The following is a 20,790-nucleotide window of genomic DNA, read 5'->3' as shown; positions in this document are numbered from 1 at the left end:
AGTCTCACTAGGTGTGCCAATTTGTTGGTACAAATAGATTTAGGTCTAGGGTAGTTGTATGAATTAACTAAGAAACCAACGTAGCGATTCCATAACCAAGCGATTATTTGAGGAATGAACTAAATTCTTCAATGCAGGTTCCTAATTAAGACACTTCAAAAAGCTCTTAGTGATTACTATTGAGAGGTTGAATGATAATATAACAGGGAAAAGTAAGGTGCTGACTGAAATTGATAAACAAAGACTTGAAATGCTAAAAAGTAAAAGCTCAAAATGTAAATCAAATGATAAAAAATAAATAAAAGGCTGAAGATAAATAAAGTACTGAAAAGGTAAAGGTGGAAAATTAAGTAAATGAATAGAAAAAAAATATGGGAAAATCGAAGGTTGTATCAATTGTTTTATTATCTTTTTTTTTATACAAATGACACTCTCCATATTTATAGGGAATTATTAAGCTAGCTACGACAATTAATCTGCCATCATACCACTAAGCCACGTTCTATATCCTACAAGCCCTCATACATCATGGAGTGTTAGTGCCTGATCTACCATAATCATCCAAGAAGTTCTATCATGCCGATATTTATAATATCACGGTTGGTTCAATAGTAGAAAACCATTTTCCATATTATTAAGGAATTAACCACTTTAGATCTCTCAATTGTAAAAAAACTTGATCATGTAAATTTTCATCATCTCACCTAGTAGGGGTTGTCTAAATGACTCATGAGAAATGTTGGGTTAAATAACTCATCATCCAATCACATTGGAGATAAGTGAGTTGAAATTTCTATATTTTATTTATTAATTTATTTCCAACTTAATTATCTCCAATATGATTGGATGATGATTTATTTAACTCAAACTTTCTCATGGGTCATTTAGACAACCCGTTTAGTAATTAAATAAATAAATGAGAACTAAATCTATGGTGAGAGTGAGATGATGGTGAAACTTACATGATCAATTTGTTTTTACAATTAAGAGGGGTCTCATTGCTTGGTTTGTGCACACGTGAGAATATCCTAGAAGTTCTAAAATATCTTTCCTTTAGTTAATCATCTGTTTCTATTCACAAATCTTGTCAAGTTTATGATTACCCACACTCGGCTCTTTTGCTTTACCATGTAAATGGCTACTCATATGCCCTCAAATGTTATTCCAACAGCTAATCATATACTGCGATTAACTTGTCTTTTCAGCTGCTAAAGTGACTATTACGGATTTTTTGGTGTCATATTATTCATCTTGTTCTTAATTAAACAAAATGAGGATGACCGTAAATCAGAGCCACTGCCACAAGTCACAAAACCAACGTAGACATTATCAACGAATTTACAGTCCGTCCCCATTAACCGCTCGGGCATCGACCCAGGAAGAATCGACAAATTGTTGAAGTTGAAGGGAAATGATAATAATATATACACCTAATTTATAGGTGAGTAAGTATATATCCTAATCAGAATTTTATTCAAGTCTTTTATGCAAGTCTTCGTCTGTCTTTAGGGACTGTCTATATATTCATGTTCCTTTCTATGTTTCTAATTGCTAAATTTCTTTTCCACATGCATTTCCAAATATTCCACAAGTTGAAAACGAAACAAGAGGAAGAAATTATTAAAATTTGCCATTTCGTTCAATAATTGTTCTCAAACAAATACTATTTTTCTTCAATAATAATTTATATTTCTCCAAAAAAAGATTTAGCTCTTTCAACGAAACTCATTGAAATTGTATTTATCATCCAAAGTCAAGTCAATGACGTCGAAAGTGTTGAAAGAGATCAAATATTGATTTGAATACAGCCCTCCTTAGATGAGATAAACGCACCTCAGCCCAAAAATAAAAACAACCAGCCCCCTCCCCAAGAATTGTATTTTCCCCTGACTATGTGTAATTAATTTAATTAAATAGCAGATTTAGTGTAGATGCATTTGAACTTCTTAGACTTAGTTCTGCTTTAAATCCTAAAACAAAAATTATTATTTGATGATGAGAAAATATGTAAGTGAGTTAATGGTCTAATTAATCTCTGAGTTTGAATTTAGTTTCTTTAAGGAAAAATGACGTGTACTGTCAGTCATTTTTATAATTATTGGCTGTTTTTTATCGTCACTAAAACATAATTTTTTCTCAAAAGGGATTAAAATCAAACTCGTTTACCAACTCATGGACTAATTTGACCATTAACTCTATGTAAGCTTGTTGAGAAATTTTATGCCGATGATTTTTCTGAATTAGGAAAAATGAGTTAGTTGTTTCAGCTAAGACATTAGCATTAAAATGTTTCCTGAGCTCTTAAATAAAGAAAATGTAACTGAATTTTATTAGATCGATTAGTTGAACCTGGAAAATCAGCAATATTTCCGCTTATTGATAGATTGATACATCTTATTTTAACACTTGTGCTTCAACAACATCACAAAGCGAGCTAGAAGCAATGAAAGTTATTAAACAAGATTGAAGATAACCTTCTCATAAATACATTAATTGTATATATATTGAGAGAGAGATTACGGAAAGAATCATTATAATACAAGAATAGATATATTTAGTAATATGAATTTTGGTGTCCTCTAAAGTCAAGTCAATAGTCAATTAGCAATTGGTTTATGATCAATTAACCTGTCAAAATTCTTTTTGACGTTTCTTTCTTTTCAATTTCTCTTTACTCTCTCAGTTCCAAAACTATTGTAGTTTTAGTTTTTTCACTAAGTTTAAGAGTTCATTAATTGATGTTATAATTTGACTGAAACACCCTTATTTAATATGAGTTATATGAAAGAGAGAGAATGAAAATCATTGGTTAACTAATTGGTGAGAATTGTGATTGGTGGAAATAAGAGGTGGTACTTGAGAGATACAGTATTAAATAAGGGCATGGATGGAAGAGAATGAGATAAAGTGCTTTGAAAATGTAAAACAACAATCATTTTGGAACAAAACAAAAAAGCTAAAACTACAATAGTTTTGGAACGGAGGGAGTATCATTTAGTATTTTAGTCTGAGATACCCAGCTAGTAGAAACTCTCTCATCACTTCACCCACTATTGATAATTTGAGACTATATGTATAAATATGCATGATGCAAGTCACTAATTGTATCCAAGGCTATAGGAAAATTAAGCTACGTACACGCAATTATGAAGGTCACTCTTATTGCATTCTTACTGTTGACTTCAGTTGTCTTCCTTCCCATTTCAACTCTAGCTGCGCGAACACTAACTCATCAGAAGCAGGGTCGGTCCCAACATTTTAGAGGCCTTGGACAAATAATAAAAATGGATTCCTAATAAATAGAAATATCTCTTGGAGATACAACTGTCAGATTTATATATTTAAAGTTCGAAATTTCATCAAAATCATTATGTTGGTTCGTTTGGCAACTGACCTCTTGCAACCCTGAGTAACATAAACAGTTACTAACCACTAGAATAGCTAAAGTCATTAATAACATCTTGAATATTATATAATTATTATAACTAAATTGTTTTTTGAGAAAAGTCTAATGTGAATTTTTTTTTTGTCCTTCTTTTTGGAGGCCTTGGGTTGTGGGCCCCAGGACCGGCCCTGATCAGAAGGGTAAGACTTATACTAGCTAGCTCCTTTAACTTCAAATATCATAGAAGATACTTGTGTTTCTTTCAGTTGTCTTAATTATCATGGAAGATATATATACCGATCGACACCAATTATCATAATTTGGTTCTTGATTAAATTCATCGGTTTATTTTGTCCTTACATATACCAATTTTGATGGTAATTAATCTGATCATTATATTAATTAATAATTATTATGTGTAATTGTGAAGGAGGAAAGTACTATGACGCTGATTCTGTAACAAGTTGCACTCAGGACCCTACTAGACCTTGCACTCCACCAAGGGAAACGAGGCCCATACGTACGTACGTAATTGCTCTCCTCCAAAGCAACCATGAAAGGGTGCATATAGAAAATTATCACACTTTCAATATTCAAGGAGAGAAGCTTCAATTTCCTTGCCCAACAATGTCAATAAATTAAACTATGTAGTTTGAATAATTGGTATATACCGCATCTTTATTGTAACACAACTTGTGCTACAACTTTCTGGTATATATCCGTGTGCTTTGGTTGGTTATTTTAGCTGGTTAGTTATCATTGTCATCCATGAACTTGTTTCACATGTACGTTTATTAAATAATATAAATATTGATTTTAACATTAAAATTACTCACTTTGGTTATTAAATAATATAAATATTGTTTCACATGTTTTTTTTTGGTAAGCCAAAAATTAATTAATGGAACGTTTATTAAATAATATAAATATTGATTTTAAAAACCCAGAACCTAGAAACTCAGCCCCATCTCAACCACTAACCCACCAAAATCAAACCCACAAATTCGAACCCCTTCATCTTTTCTCGATTTTTAGTTGGATCTAGTTGCAGGAAGAGAAGAGCATCATGAAGGAAGAATATCATCCACGGGTTAAAAAAATTGAAAAGCTAAAATCTTTGGGTTAAAAAAGTTTCTATGGAGGAGGAGATAGGGGAAATGGGTGGAGAGAGGGGAGGTAAGGATTTGATGATGACGGGGTGGGAGAAAGCATGGATGAATTTTTTTAACCCATTCAATCATTTCGGGTTTATTCTGAATGAATGAGAGAAAGCAAGAATGGATTTGATGGTGATGGATGAAAGAAAGCAAGAATGAAGATGGATTTATTTCTGAAAATTCTAGGTTTGTTTTCAAACCCATTTAATCACTTTCATTGTGTTTTTATTCTTGTTCTGGGTTATGGGTTTTGGGGTCTGATAAAGGAGAAGAAGAAGAAGAATGATGAAGATGAAGATGAAGAGATGAAGCAAAACAATTTAAATATTTGAATTCAATTTAACATCTAACGTTTACATAAATATAATTGAATTCACATTATATGCATCATTATATGCATAAGATTGTGTGGCTCAACCGGCAAAAGACATGTTTTGTCACCCTCAGGTTCTGATCGAGTTTGAATCACCTCACACCCATTTTTTGTAAGACGTTTGCCACATTCGGGAACTAATTTGTCTAACGTTTGTCACGTCAACATTTAACAGCCACATCATCTTCGTTAGTTGACCAGGGACTAACTTGACCGAAATCTGCCACTTTTAGGGACCGTGAGATGAATTTTTAAGTTTAGGGACGAAATTGACGATGAGTGATACATTCAGAGACCAAAGTGAGTATTTACCCGAACTTAAAATTATAATCAGAAAATCATATTTTGTGATTTTAAAAATTAGGCTAAAACTATTATGAATTAAGTAAAAGAAACCAAATCAGCTCAATTTTTTCGAAAAACTTTTCGTTTTAGAATTTATATTTGAACTCTAAATACCGAAAATTACCAACTACCGCTAGAATGATCCTTAAAAACTCTGTTTGGTAATGTTAATCTAAAAGTAATTTTGGTAATAAAAAAACAAACTTTTTTTTTCTTGCAAAATTTTGTTTTGAGAAAAATCATAGTTTCTGCAACAGTTCTTGATGGTAGATGGAAGCCGGTGACAGTCAAAGGCACTGATCTCAAGCTTTCTCATCTTCTTTTTGCTGATGATCTTCTTCTGTTCACTAGAGCTTCTGTGGGGCAGGCTACGGTGGTCAAGGAAATCTTAGCATCGTTTTGTAAAGCCTCTGGTCTCCGGGTTAATGAAGGCAAATCAAAGGCAATGGGCCAGCGTAACTTATCTACGTTCATGAAGAACAGGATAGCTGATATAACCGGGATCCAGTTCTCTCCAAATATTGGTAAATATTTAGGCTTCCCTATATTTAATTAGCGGGCAACAAATATGGATTTTCAGTTTATGGTTGATCGTGTGAATGCTCGGGTCGCAGCTTGGAAACACAATATTTTGAACAGAGCTGGTCGGGTAACTCTTGCACAATCTGTATTGTCATCTATGTCTACCTATTGTATGCAACATGTTTGGGTCCCTACCAAAATTTGTAATGATATTGACGTTGCTATCCGGAAGTTTATTTGGAAGGGTACTGGGAATCATGGTATTCATCTAGTAAAGTGGGATGTTGTTGCTCAACCAAGGAGGTTTGGCGGGTTAGGATTGAGGAAAGCAAGGGACCACAGCGTTGCTTTGTTGGGAAAAAATGTTTGGCAAACTATCAAGGGTGAGTCAAAGACTTGGGTCTCTTTGATCAAAGGTAAATATGGTGTAAATGACAACCTGCTTTCCATGAATACGACACGTGGGTCAGTTGTTTGGCAATCCATTCAAAAGACAAGAGATGTGATCAAGGGTGGGTTTTCGTTCAAGCTAGGCAATGGCAAATCCTCTTTCTGGTTCACAGAGTGGCTGGGAAATTTTAAAATTTGTGACAAAGTTCTTGCTGTTGACATCCATGATATCCAGACTACTGTCAGGGACATGATCATTGATGGGCAATGGAGCCTTCCATCGTTGTATACGCAGCTTCCAAACGAGGTTACGAGTTTGATTTTACAGCAAGATTGTATGTTGAATAACCAGGTGGTTGATTGTTTCGTGTGGTCTTCTGCGTCTTCTGGGTTGTACTCCGCTCGGGTTGGCTATCAGTGGCTTATTGAGGGTCGACGTGCGTCGCTTGAGGGTGGGGAAATGTCGGTCGCAGCGGCAGACTGGTCTTGGATTTGGCACCTTCATGGGCCTTTCAAGGTGATCTTTCTCATCTGGCTTTGCTTCCAGAACGCCCTTCCGGTGAATGACTTGCGTTTTTCATAGGAATATGGCTCCCTCGCCTCTGTGTTCGAGATGCAATTTATACCCGAAAATCGCTCTTCACTGTTTGAGGGATTGTTTCTTCGCTCGACGCATTTGGATGCGACTTGGCCTTAACTTGCAGCATGTCTTGTTTAATAACATGGATCCTATCGCCTGGTTGAAGCGTATCATGGCAGAGGCAAAGTTCACTACACTAGTTGTTGTTAGGGGAATTTGGACCGCCAAAAATCGTGCGTGTTTTGATCATTCAGTGGTTCCGGATGAGGCACTTGTGCGTTGGATCATGGAGCACAAGGTGTTGTTCCAACATGTCTGGATGAAGCAGCCTTCTTAGGTATCTCCGCCGCGGCTTGTGTCTTGGGTTGCGCCCACTGCGTCGGAGATTGCAGTAAACTACGATGGTAGTTCCTTGGGCTCTCCGGCGCGCTCGAATTTTAGAGGGTGTCTGCGCGATGCGCACGGTGCTTGGATCATCGGGTTTGCTGGGTATGGCGGTCAGGCATCTGTTCTGCATATGGAGCTCATAGCTCTGTTCCATGGCTTAGAGATAGCGTGGGGTCGTGGGTTCCGGAAGGTGGTTTGCTATTCTGACTCCTCCTTGGTTGTTGAACTTGTTAATTACCCTCCTTCTCATTATCATGTGCTAGCCGTTCTAATCTACAACATCGTTGATCTGCTTCATCGCCCTTGGGAGGTGCGTGTCGTGCATACGTTGCGAGAAGGCAACTCTTGTGCTGATTTTTTACTGAGATGAAAGCTAGACAAGACTTAGATTTTCTCCTTGTACAGGACCCCCCTCCTAACTTGGAACCTTTGTTGCTAGCTGACTCTCTAGAAACAACCTTTGTGAGGTTGTAGGTTTTTTTCTTTTTTCCTGTTTTTTTTTCTTTGTCATTAAGCATAAAAAATTATTCTTTTAATTTTCCTCAATGTTTTCTATATCATATTTATATATTTAGAATTTCATACTCTATTCAATTATGATATTAGTATATTACAATTGAAAATATACCAAACACAATTGAGAGGTTTTTCTTTTTTTTTGAATTGTGAGTTGTTCGAATCCATTTTTTATCATAAAAACAATAAATAGTAAACAATTTAAAAATTGTTTAACGTTTTTTATAAAAGAAATATATAATTAAAAGCCACGAGAATCGCTCAGTGCGCTGACCGCGGGACGAGGGATTAGTCTCACGGCTGTCGACTATCAGGATACTTTGATCAACACAAAAAAAAAGCCACAAGAATAACCTTCTCATGAAATAGGTGGTTATAAAACCAGCCCACTCTAAAGCAATCAATGAAAATTGAAAAGCATTAAGGTCTAAGGCTTTTTTTTATTGGTCGAAAGGTCTAAGGCTAAACGGTAAACGCACAATAGAAACAAAGCTAGCAGTAAAAAATGATAGCCTAACACATGAGATCCAGCTCAATGGGCCAGCAACAACCAGCCCCAAGGAAGATAGAAGCACCATTATTTCACCAAACAGACACATGGTTGACCGCACAGTCTTGAACTTTGATTGGCCCAAGAAAACCAAAGCAGCATATTTATCACGATTGAGAAAAAAATGAAGGGTTAAGCGTCATATTAGTCCCTGTCTTTGTGTCACCGTCTGATCTAGGTCCCTCGTCGGAAAAATTATTGCAAATGGTCCTCGTTTTTGAAATATTTTTGGAGCGGATCCTCGCCGGAGGGCGGAGCTCCGGCGAGTGCTTTGTTGGCTTGCTGACTGTGTCAATAATGCCGACGTGGATTAAAAAAAAAATTAAAAAACAAATTACAAGTCAGAATTTTAAACCTAATTAACATATTCCTAATTATAACCCTAACTAAATCAACTAAATTAAATTTCCCCCAAAACTTATCTCAATTCACCCCAATTAACCCAAATCCCCAATTCAGACTAATCCCAATCTTCTCCTTCATCCCAACACGCCACCCACCACTTCTTCACCCCACCACCGTCGCTTCTTCACCTATCTTCTCCACCCCACCACCGCAATGTTGAAGAGAGGGGCAAGGAAGAAGGGCTCACGATCTGGAAAGAAAGGAAGAAGTGAAAAACCCAGATTCGTCCCCTACAACAGCCAAAAAACCCAAATCGACCAGAAAGGAAGATGGAAACACGTCCATCACTTCAAATCGAGATTCACGCTTCTGAGTTTGTATGCAAAACGGTGGTATCCCTTTCTCTGAGATTCACGCTTCTGGGTTTGGCTTGGCTCTTCAGTGGTGGGTATGGCACAATCTGGGCCCGTTACGGCTGGATCTTGCTTGAACTCATTGAAGCCAGAAGGATCTGGGTCCGTTTCGTCTGGTTGCTGCTTGATCTCTTGTCTCTCTATCGCGCTTCTGGGTTTTGGAAGTTTAGGAATTTTGTGTTTTGTGTTGTGTTCTGGGTTGTTTTGGTGGTTGTGGGATTTGATGGGTAAAATCTGGTTTCTATAGGTAGATGATGATGATGAAAAGGATGAAGTTTAGGACTTTTGGGGTTTGATTTTCTGGGATTTGAGATGTGAAATCTGGTCTCTCTCGGTCGCACTACCCCTTTTTCTTCTTCTCATACTTAATCATAAAAAACCATGCTTTTTCTCCTTTTCTTAATCTCATGCTCTCATCGCCTTTCCTGATTCAGTATCGTGATTATTCTTGATCTAATTTTGCCTCAAATTGCGTTAATTTTAATGGGTTCTTCTTGTTTTTGCTTTTTCTTTTCCCGATCACTGATTTTATTATTACCTCAAGTTCTAAAACGTGGATGGCTTTGAAGTTCCTTCTTCATTTTGTTTAAAGAAATTCAAAATCAAACTCAGTGGCTTCTATTTGGATTGTAATGTTCAAGAGATATGTGATTTGAGAATTACAATATTTGGGTTAGAATGATGAAGATGATGAAAATGGACCAGAGTATTAGGGTTCAATTGTGGTAATGTTTCTGAGTTAGGGATTTGGGTTAATTGGGATAAGTTTTGGGGGAATTTAATTTAGTTGATTAAATTAGGGTTAGATTTGTTAATTTGTTTTATTTTTCTTAATTAAATTAAATTTTCTGATGTGTTATTTATTTTTTATTTTTTTAATTCCACGTCGGCATTATTGACGCGGTCAGCAAGCCAACAAAGCACTCGCCGGAGCTCCGCCCTCCGGCGAGGATCTGCTCAAAAAATATTTCAAAGACGAGGACCATTTACAATAATTTTTCCAGCGAGGGACCTAGGTCAGACGGCGATACAAAGACAAGGACTAATATGATGCTTAACCCAAAAATGAATATAGAGATCATTCTAATTCAGCTAAATCCCAACACAGCAGTACATGGCATATCAAGAAAAGGATCCATCTTACACAGATGAGGAAACCAGAGGCCCCAATCCATCAAGTTGGAACTCATAGAAGTCATTTACCGCATATGGACACTCTTGCCACCAAGCCTCCACCTACCATGAAATCCGCATTATATGTATGTTTCAAACAAAATTAAGAGAATACACACCGTTTTAGAACACTACTTCGTTATGAGCAAGTCACAAGGACTAACACAAAACATAAGAGATCAACTCCCAAAGCACAAAATACTTCATAATTAAATAAATAAATGGGAACTAAATCAATGGTGAGAGTTAGATGACGATAAAACTTGACATAATCAAGTTTTTTTTACAATTAAGAGGGAGGTCTCATTTCTTTGTTTGTGCACACGTGAGAATATTCAGAAGTCAAGTGCATGATTACCCACACTCGACTCTCTTGCTTTACCATGTAAATGGCTAATTATATGCCCTCAGATGTTATTCCAACAACTAATCCTACACTACGTACGACTAGCTTGTCTTCTCAACTGCTAGCTATAGTAACTATTACGGATTTTTGGGTGTCATATTATTCATCTGGTTCTTAATTAAACAAGATGAGTATGACTGTAAATCGGTGCCACAAGTCACAACGACAAATTGTTGAAGTTGAAGGAAAATGATAATAATACATACACCTAATAATTTCTAGGTGAGTAAGTATATATATCTTAATCAGAGTTTTACTCAAGTCTTCTGTGCAAGTCTTCGTCTGTCTTTAGAGATTGTCTATATATTTATGTTCCTTTCTATGTTTCTAATTGCTAAATTTCTTTTCCACAGGCATGCATTTCCAAATATTTCACAAGTTGAAAACGAAACAAGAGGAAGAAATTATTAAAATTTGCTATTTCGTTCAAAACAAACACTATTTTTCTTAAAAAAAAAAGATTTAGCTCTTTCATAGAAACCCATTGAAATGTATTTATCATCCAAAGTCATGTCAATGACGTCGATTTAAAAAAAATGACGTCGCGAAAGTGTTGAAATAAATCAAATATTGATTTTGCCCGGCTATGAATATGTGACACCAGTGAAAAATCTTTTTGTCATTTTTTCCAATTGGTGTCCTCACAAATTTTGGTGTCTTCTCAAGTCAAGTCAATAGTCATCAATTAGCAATTGGTTTATCAATTAACCTGTCAAAAATATTTTTGCCATTTTTTCCAATTTATATTTATAATTTAGCCTGATATACGTGACTATTAAAAACTCTTTCACTTCACCCACTCACTATTGATAATTTGAGGCTATAAATATCGATGATGGCAATCATAAATTGTATCCAAGGCTATAGGAAAATTAAAGTTTATCTAGCTACACGCAATTATGAAGGCCACTCTTATTGCATTCTTACTGTTGACTTCATTTGTCTTACTTCCCACTTCAACTACTCTAGCACGATCACTATCTGATCAGAAGGGTAAGACTTACACTAGCTAGCTCCTTTAATTACTTTCAAATATCATGATACTTGTATTTCTTTCACTTGTCTTAATTATCATGGAAGATAATCAAGATATATATACCGGTCGACACCAATTATCATAATTTGGTTCTTAATTATCTCATCGGTTTATTTTAATGGTAAATCTGTTCATTAATTGATTATTATTTATCATGCATGTGTTATTGTGAAGGAGGAACAAGCTGCGCTAGTGACCCTTATCTTAGAGGTCGTCGTTGCTTTCCAGCTCCACCGAAGCCATGCGATCCATACTACCGTAATTGCGCTCCACCCGAGCAACCATGAAATGAGAGAGAAGAATATCAATAAATAAATTAAACTATGTAGTTTGAATAATTGGTATATACCGCATCTTTATTGTAACACAATTTGTGCTACAACTTTCTGGTATATATCCTTGTCCTTTGGTTGATAAAGTTGTGTGCTTTTCCAGTTTAAAGTTTCAATATATAAACATGTACTGTTGTGAAATTAATGTATTCAAGGAATGCCTTTTATATGTCAATCCAATAAATGAAAACTCCAGTAATGAATATTGATTGGATTTATGTCCCTCTTAGTTTAATGCACCGAATCTTTACACGATCAATTAATCAGATTTTAAAGATATGAAAAAATCTGTATTTTTATTTAATTTTATTATTGGACATGACACATTCTTACCATATGCATAGTTGACGGTAAAAAAAACTTTAATGTATCATCCTTTTTCACATGTAAGTTTATTAAATAATATAAATATTTCATTTTAAAATTAAAATTTTCAACTCAATTCGTACATGTTTTATTTCAGGTTGAAATACTCTAGAGGTCCCTGAAATTGTATGGCGTATGAAAATAAGTCCCTACAAAAAAAAATTTCGATTCCGGATCACTGGAATTTTATTTTTAATCGAAATAGGTCCCTATCCGTGTTATGAGCTTATGTGTCACAAATTTTACCTTATCATCATGTCCACGTGGCTTTTCATATTTATTTTTATTTCCACGTGGCTTTTATAATTTTCAAGTCATACATATATTTATATATTTATTTATTTAAATTTTCTATTTTTCACATCAACATTATAAACACTAATAACCCTAAATGAATCACTAACTTAATTTTAATCATTAACTTAATTATCACCAAACTAATTACTGCCCCTACTTCTAGTTTTAGAGTAAAACCCATAACCTTGCTATAATGTTCAAACACAGGCTACATTCTTCTCCATCTTCAGACTATTAATTCCAAAACATGCTCACACTAGAGCATCCAAAACCTTGCTCCTTCTCTGTCACCCTCTGCCTTCTGTCGAAGCCACCGCCATCACCTTCTTCTTCCATGGTTGTGCATCCCTTGTTGTGGAGAAGCACCCATAGCCGTCCACGAGACCAGCCACCACCGGAGATCTTTCTTCTGTTTCCAATGAACACGAGGCAGCAACCACCATAGTCTCTACACCCTGGTACCAGCGTGTACCGTTGCACCACCACCATCCCCCATGGACGAAGTAAAACAGAGAAGACAAATCCCTAACCACCGCCACCTTCAACCCTCGATCTCCGGCGAATCACTCATCATTTGGAGAAACCAACACCATCATTGCACTCCCCTCATCGTCCGCAATAAAACCCCTCAACCAATTTACCGTGAGCAGCCCTCCGCCGTGAGCCGCCGCCGGAGGCGATTTCCGACGAGCATGCCGACCTGCAACTGTGTCTCTCACGATTTCCCTTTCTCTCTCTTTCTCAAGTGCGGCCAGGGTTTTATGTGAATGGAGAAAGAAGAAGAGGTAGGATGTGGTGGCTGGTTGGGGGAAGAGGAAGAATCCAGGTGCAGGAAGAAGAGGAAGGAGGAGAGGGTCTGATACTAATATGTGAAGGTATAGAGGGTGTATTTTGTGGGTTTTGTGACGTTGTTGTTGCTGTTGGTGAAGGTTGTGGGTTGGTTTTCATGTTGTTGTTTGTGTTCAAGTAGGTTGTCGATGAAGGGAGAGAGGGGGCTGGTGTTGTTGGGTTTCTGGATTAGGGGAGATGCAGGGGAGAGGGAGAAACAGGATTTCTGGGTTTAGGTTAGTTCTGATTGGGCTTAAATGATTTAATTTGTTAGGGATTAGGAATTAGGGATTATTAGGAATTAGAGATTATTAGATTTAGGGATTAATTTTAAACTTAAAATGTTTAATTATTATTTATTAATCCATGTGTAATGAAAGAAAATTATAAAATCCACGTGGCATTGATGACTGTGCAAAAGTAGAGCCACATAAGCTCATAACACAGGTAGGGACATATTTTGATTAAAAAAATATTTTCAGGGATTCGGAATCGGAATTTTTTTTTTCAGGGACTTATTTTCATACACCATACAATTTCAGGGACCTCCAGAGTATTTAAACGTTTATTTTATAAGCAATGGAATATGAAGCTCTGAATATATAAGCAATGTTAGACATAATCAAGAGAATACCCAAGAGGGGGTCGGAAGCAGAAGGAGGGGGTTGAGAAGAGGATTAAGAGAAGTAGGACGCCACCACGGAGGGGCTTTTTGCAGAAAATTAAATTGCAGAAATTAAAAACAAGAATTAATACAGGAGGCTCAGCCTTCCATAAACAGAAAAATAAAACTTGAACAAGATATAAACAGGAGGCTCAGCCTTCCATAAACAGAAAATAAAACTTGAACAAGATATATATTACATAAACATAGATTACAAAACTGAAACTTAAAAACTGAAAAACTGAAACTTAAAAACTGAAAAGATTGAAAGAAAGGAAAACTGAAGGAGAACTTACAGAAGGAATTCTCTCAGTGTTTCTCTCTCTAAACTCTCTATCTAAGCTCTACCAAACTCTGATTAACAAGGTTCAGAATGAGCCTATTTAAAGAAAAGATTGGACACTGTTTGAATAGTTCCGGTTGAATAGTTCCGGTAGACGGTACTATTTGACTGGCACTATTTGCTACAGTAAAAAGTCAATTTTACTGTTGCTACAGTACAAAAATTGAATTATTACAGAATAAAATGATTACAAGACGACAAACTTAGCAGAAGTCATCATCATCTGATTCTGTGGTTTGGACAAAATCTGACGACCCAAGAGAGGATGGCTCGGAGACTTTGTGTTGGGGCCTTTGAAGATGAGGCCTGCTCAATTGGCTCCTTCAATAATTGAAGAGCAGATTGAAGATTTCTTAGCAAGTCTTCTTCTGTTGAAGCTCCTGCAAGGGCCGCTGTGATGTGGGCCTTTTGATTTAGCAAGAGGCTGGTTTGCGGACTTGCATGCTTGAGATATTTCTGGTTGTTTTTGAACCATTGAATTACTTTATCCTTGTGAGCTTTGGAAGCATCAAAAGCCTTCCACCACTTGATGAGGGCATGTTTGTTGAGAATTGGTTGGGGTTTGGCTTTAAGACCGTACCTCCAAGAGAATACCCAAGAAAGGGAAAAGATTGTATAAAAGCTTAAACAATCAGGATAATTGTTAAACTCTTTGTCCCAATGTTTCAGGAAAAGATTGTATCCCTCCAGAACTTCAGGGGGAAAGATTTCAGTAGTTGGACCAAAGAAGCTCCACCAGGAATGGAACCAAATTGGAAAGGAATATTTGTTGGTCCATTTGAAGTAAATGAGCCAAGAATGCTTGAAATTTTGGTTTTGCAGGCCAAGGATTGTAAATTCCCAAGCTTTGATGTAATCCCAATAATTAAAACCTATAGGGTCAAAATTCTGGGAAAATTTTCTGTAGGTGTTTGGATTAGGTCCAAAGTCAGTGGGACGAAGGACACGGAGAATTTGGAGTGTGGAGTGGGTAATTAGGGAGTTGTCATTTTTATCCCTAAAATGCTTAATATCCACACTGTTTGTATCAACCAAGATAAACTCATAGAATCTCTGGGTTTTGTTTGGGTGGATTGGATCAAGATAACCAGGGAAAAGTTTAGTACCAATTTTATTGGCGAGGTTCCCTCCTGAATGGTCCCACCATTCTGGTTCAATCAAGGTTTGGAATTTGGAGATAGTTTTGGTCAAATATTCCGATTTTGGGTTAGATTGGGTAACTGGGCTAGATTGGGCAACAACAACAGGTTTCTTTCCATCATGAGTTGCTAAGCTTTTTGTTCTTTCAATAAAAGATTGGAGGGATTGGGGATCTAGGTCATCATCTTTATCAGCGATGTTGGCCCAAGATTTATTCGGAAGTTTAGTGAGGCCTTGAGGTATTTCATCTAAGCCTAATTGTTTGAAGGCGAGGAATGTTTCAATGGGCAAAGCATAGTCAGCTTTGGTTTGCTTTGGTTGTGAAGATTGGATTTGAGCAGTGGGCTCAGATTTTTGGACAGTGGGTCCAGATTGGTGGGCAGTGGGCCCAGATAAGATTAAAGAGTCAGAGATTATAATACCTTTGCCTTTTTCTCTGCCTCTTCCTTTTCCTCGGGAGGAGGATCCTCCTCTGGAGGACATCTTAAGACCTTCCCTGCAAATACTCACGAGTAAGAAAATCAGAGAGAGAATTGGTAGATCCTTTTATATATTCAATATCAAAGTCAAAAACACTTAATATAGCTTGCCATCTGGCAAAGATATGTTTTGAAGCTAAGTTTTTGACATCTTTTTGTAAGATTTCTTTCGCAGATTTGCAGTCCACACGGACCAAGAATTTTTGATTGATCAAATCAGATTGAAATTTTGAAATAGATAAAACGATTGCTAAAACTTCTTTCTTGACAGTAGAATAATTCTGCTGAGCAGGATTCCAATGTTTTGAAGTAAAAGCAATAATTTGTTCTTTGTCAAAAACCTTTTGTTTCAAAATACCACCAAAGCCAATATCAGAGGCATCAGTTTCAATAATTTTGAAAGCTTGAGGGTTAGGGAGATAAAGACAAGGGAGATTCTTGACACGAAGTTTGATTTGTTTGACCACATTGGTATGAATATCGGACCAAGGTGGAGGATCCTTCTTGAGTCTATCATGAAGGGGTTTGATTATGGTACTGAGTTGAGGACAGAAGTCCGCAACATAATTGAGACAACCCAGGAATCTTTGTAGTTGGGTTTTGTCAATGATTTGATCAGGGAATTTATCAGTGAACTCGATGGCTCTATTGATAGGAATGATTGTTCCTGGGTGGATATTGTGACCAAGGAATCTAATTTTGGTTTGGAACAAGCTAACTTTGGTTTTGGAAACAGCCAGGCCATTTCTTTTGATAACAGAGATGAAAGTATTGAGATGTTTGAAGTGTTGATCTATGGTTTGAGAAAAGATAAGAACATCATCAATGTAGACAATCGTGAATTTGGAATATGGATTGAAGATTTCGTTCATAATCCTTTGGAATTCAGAAGGGGCATTCTTTAGCCTAAAAGGCATAACGTTCCACTCATATTGTCCAAAAGGGACAGTGAAAGCAGTTTATACCTATCCTTTTCTTGTAATTGGATTTGCCAAAATCCAGACTTCATGTCGAATTTTGAAAAGATCTTGGCGTCATGAAGCCTAGCCAGGAGATCTTTCTTGTTGGGAATAGGATATCTAATCCAACAAAGAGCTTGATTGAGAGGTTTGTAGTTGATGACCAGCCTAGGGGTTCCACGTTGTATCTCAGCTTGCTTGTTGACATAGAAGGCTGCACAGGACCAAGGACTCTTACTCCTGCGAATAAGCTTCTTTTCAAGAAGATCATTAATCTCCTTTTGGCAGAAATGAAGAAGTTCTTCATTCATTTGAATAGGCCTAGCCTTGGTTGGAATCTGTTTGTCTGAAAAATCTTTTTCATAAGGAAGTTCCACCATATGGCTCTTCCTTTCCCAAAAGGCGTTGGGTAGATCAGAACAGATGTTAGATTGAATATCTTCCAAAATATTCTCAATCCTTGATTTGACAGAAGGTTGTTGCAATTGAACCTCAATGGTTTTGTAAGAGATTTCTTCCTTGAGGAAGTTAATCTGCTTCTCCGTGTAGGATATGACATTCAAAGTCTTTTCTATGGGGGGTTCAGAGAATTTGAATAAAATCGGCTGTCCAAGGTACTGGACAGTAATGCCATCTACGTCAGTATTATAGGGGAAGAGCTTCTTAATGAAAGGGGTCCCTATAATGATTTTTTGACTCAAATTTCTGACTAACAGAAATGGAGTTTCGATTTCAAGACTACCATTTTTTATGATAGATGAGGGGATTTTATACTTGATTTTTAGTCTAGATCCTTCGGCAGCGCTGAGCTTCTCAGTTGTTTTCTCAAAATATCTGGTGGGAATGAGTCCCTCCGAAATACAACTGGAATCTGCCCCTGTGTCAAAGAGGGCAGGGATTTCGAGAATAAAATCACCTATGAGGATTTTGACATGGATGAAGAATTTCTGAATGGTGACCTGGTTAATATTTTCCAGAAAGTCCTCGCAGTTGTCGTTAGGAGCTGGATTGGAATCAGGTACAGAAGAATCATCTTCCTCATAATTTCTAGTCAGTTTCTCCAAAATAAGCTGCTGACTGCTTTGGATTTGTTTGAGGCTTTTAACCTCAGTCTTAAGGGAATTGACTTCAGATTGGAGGTCTTGAATAGTGACGGGCTTGACCGTAGATTTCTCAAGACGCTTGAAAGTATCCCTAAGATTGAATTTATTAGTGGTTATAGGACTTTTGGGAGGCCTATCTTCAAGAGTAGACCTGAGGCGTTCCAAATAGATTTTCTTTTCCTCAGGATCAGGGATAGAATTAATGGCCCTGAAGAGTAGATCTTGTTCATTGGTCAAAGTGTTGATAGACAAGGTATTGACGGAGGATGATGATTGAGAATCATCATTCTGAATTTGATTTAGGTCTTCAGAGACCTCATAATCCGAAGGATTAGATTCTTCTTCATCAGAAGTTTGAATGAGAAGATTGTTGATCTTGTCTTCGATCTCAGGTTCAAGATGAAGCTCAGAGATTCTCTTTTTGAGTCTGCAATACCTGCTAATATGGCCCGGCTTGCCGCAGTTGTAGCAGGTAACATCTTTTCCTTGAGAGGGTCTAGTCTCAGGAGGGTTCTTTGGGATTTGCGAAGATTGGGGTTTTGATCTAGGCTTGGGTTTCCTATGATCATTCCTGCTAGATCTCTTTCTCCATTGTTGTTTGGGAGGAGGATCTTGCTTTCTAGGTTTAGGTTTCTTGGGACAACCTTGAATACCAAATTGTTCGCAGAAAGTACCCAAATCCCTGCGATTCTGAGACTTCTCCTTAGTGAGTTGCTGTTGGATTTTGTCGTCCTGACAGATTTTGAGAGCAACTCTTTGAATGATAGCTATGAGCTGTCCATAACTAAGGGTATGATAAGGGATTTCTCCCCCCGGATTTTGGCTTCTAAGTTTCTCACGAACTTTGTCGCCAAAAGATTTAGGAAGACCGGCCAGGAATTTCTCTTTCCAGAAAGCTTGTTGGCTGTCTTCTCGGGTGTAAACCCTGGTCAAGAAGGTATCCTTATACCATCTAAAATCACCCAAAGATTTACACTTCAGATTGGACAAAAGATCACCAGATCTATCCTTGATGAGGGAAGGATCTCCAACAAAATGTTGGGCTATGGTAAAGATTAAGGAGTTGACAGCATCAGAGATGAATTTGCCATCTTCCATGATAGGATTACCTTCTTCATCAGTCTTGACAGCAGTCAAGATCTGATCCTTTTCGTCTTGAGTGAGATAATTATCCCACCAACCTTTGAGCTGGCCACAGAAACCAGCAACCAAAACTTCAACTATAAGAGATTCGGGACAATTGTTGGCGGTAACATAGGCAGTGGCTACCATAGTCATATTTTGGAGGATCTTGGTGATACCATACTCATTTTCACCATCAATGTTCCATTCATAGACATTGTTGGCACTGAAGCTTTTGAAGTTTGAAGACTCTTCTAAAAGAAGATCAGGAGCAGTAGCTCTAGGATAATAGAACTTGGTTTCTTTTCTCCACTGATTCTTAGAATTGTGAATGACAGTGTTGATAGGAACACTTTTGACAGTTTGATCATCAGATTGATATCAGAATCAGACTCAACCTTACCATCTTCAATATTGTTTAAAGAAGTAGAGGTATTACGAGTAGAAGTTCGGCGGATTAAAGTCTCTTTAGGAGGAGTAGGAGCCGAAACAGTAGGATCGAAAATAGTTTCAGAAGTTGGTTCCGGGGTTGGTGTTGGCGTTTCCGGGACAACTTGTTTGAGAAGCTGAAGTTGCTCAACCACCTTTTGGAGGAGCTCATTGTCAGATTCCTTTTTAGCCCGAAGAGTTTGAGCCGAGTGTCTGGAACGGCTACTGATTTGAAAAGGTTTGAAAAGAGGTTTCTCAAGTTGACATCCTTTAGGGATTTCAGGATTAGAAGAGGAAGGTTCGATCTTGACCTTTTCTTTACCTTTCCTGGAAGAGGAATCCTGCGATTGGGATTCTCCAAGAATTTGAAGATACTTATTGGTATAGTTGGATTGTTCCATAAGGTCTTTGATGTCTTTACCAGTGACATCACCTTCTTCTTTCCTAGTCTTGAAGGGAGAAGCTAGGACAGGTGTAGATTGGGCTCCTTTAAGAAGAAAAGGAGTTTTAGGAGGTAGATTTGAAAGGGTTTCTTTTCCATCCTTATGCTGCCATTTAATCATGCCAACTTGGAAGGGGTAAGATTTCCTATTCTTATTGGCGTAATCTTGAAACCATTCAAAAAAGAAGATGTTTTGCTGGGTTTTCTCAAGGAACCCATAGAATTTTTCTTGGATCTTCTTTCTCTTTTCACCCTGATACTTTGCCAAAAACCATTTTCTTTGCTGAGTCCATTGGTCAGAGTAAAAGTCTGCTCGGATACCTTCTTTGTTAATGACAAATTCGGAAGTAATTGCTCCAATGAAATCAGAAGTCTCTCCAGGGGTTTCTAGAGAAGAATACGTTGGAGATAAGGTGGATTGATGATCTTCATTACTCTTGTCATAGGTAGTTTTGACAGGAGTAGTATTGACATATCCAGCTAAATGGATAGTAGATCCGTCATGAGAGAGGGAAGGTCGAGCACTAGACTCAGGCTGGTTCCTTCTAGTCATAGAAAAAGATCTTCTAGACATGGCGGATTGGAAATCATTTGAGGATGTCCTAATAGATCTAGGGATAGAGAAGGAATTTCTCCTATCAAAGATGAGATCTACTTGGCCAGATTGGTGTTGGATGATTTCACGAAACTCAGGAGTTTCAACAGGTT

The 20,790-nt window shown here is 37.2% G+C and overlaps 1 long non-coding RNA gene across 1 annotated transcript; it reads left to right on the top strand.

Annotated features, from left to right (window-relative positions):
- Nucleotides 1-11,294: 11,294 nt before the first annotated feature.
- LOC130732471 (uncharacterized) lies at nt 11,295-12,115 on the top strand. The gene is made up of 2 exons (XR_009017045.1): nt 11,295-11,535; nt 11,753-12,115. It is a non-coding gene; the product is annotated as an uncharacterized LOC130732471 (long non-coding RNA).
- Nucleotides 12,116-20,790: the final 8,675 nt, after the last annotated feature.

The sequence above is a fragment of the Lotus japonicus genome, chromosome 1 (assembly GCF_012489685.1).
Source record: "Lotus japonicus ecotype B-129 chromosome 1, LjGifu_v1.2".
NCBI classification, from domain to species: Eukaryota; Viridiplantae; Streptophyta; class Magnoliopsida; order Fabales; family Fabaceae; genus Lotus; species Lotus japonicus.
This window is presented reverse-complemented; position numbering and strand designations above follow the sequence as displayed.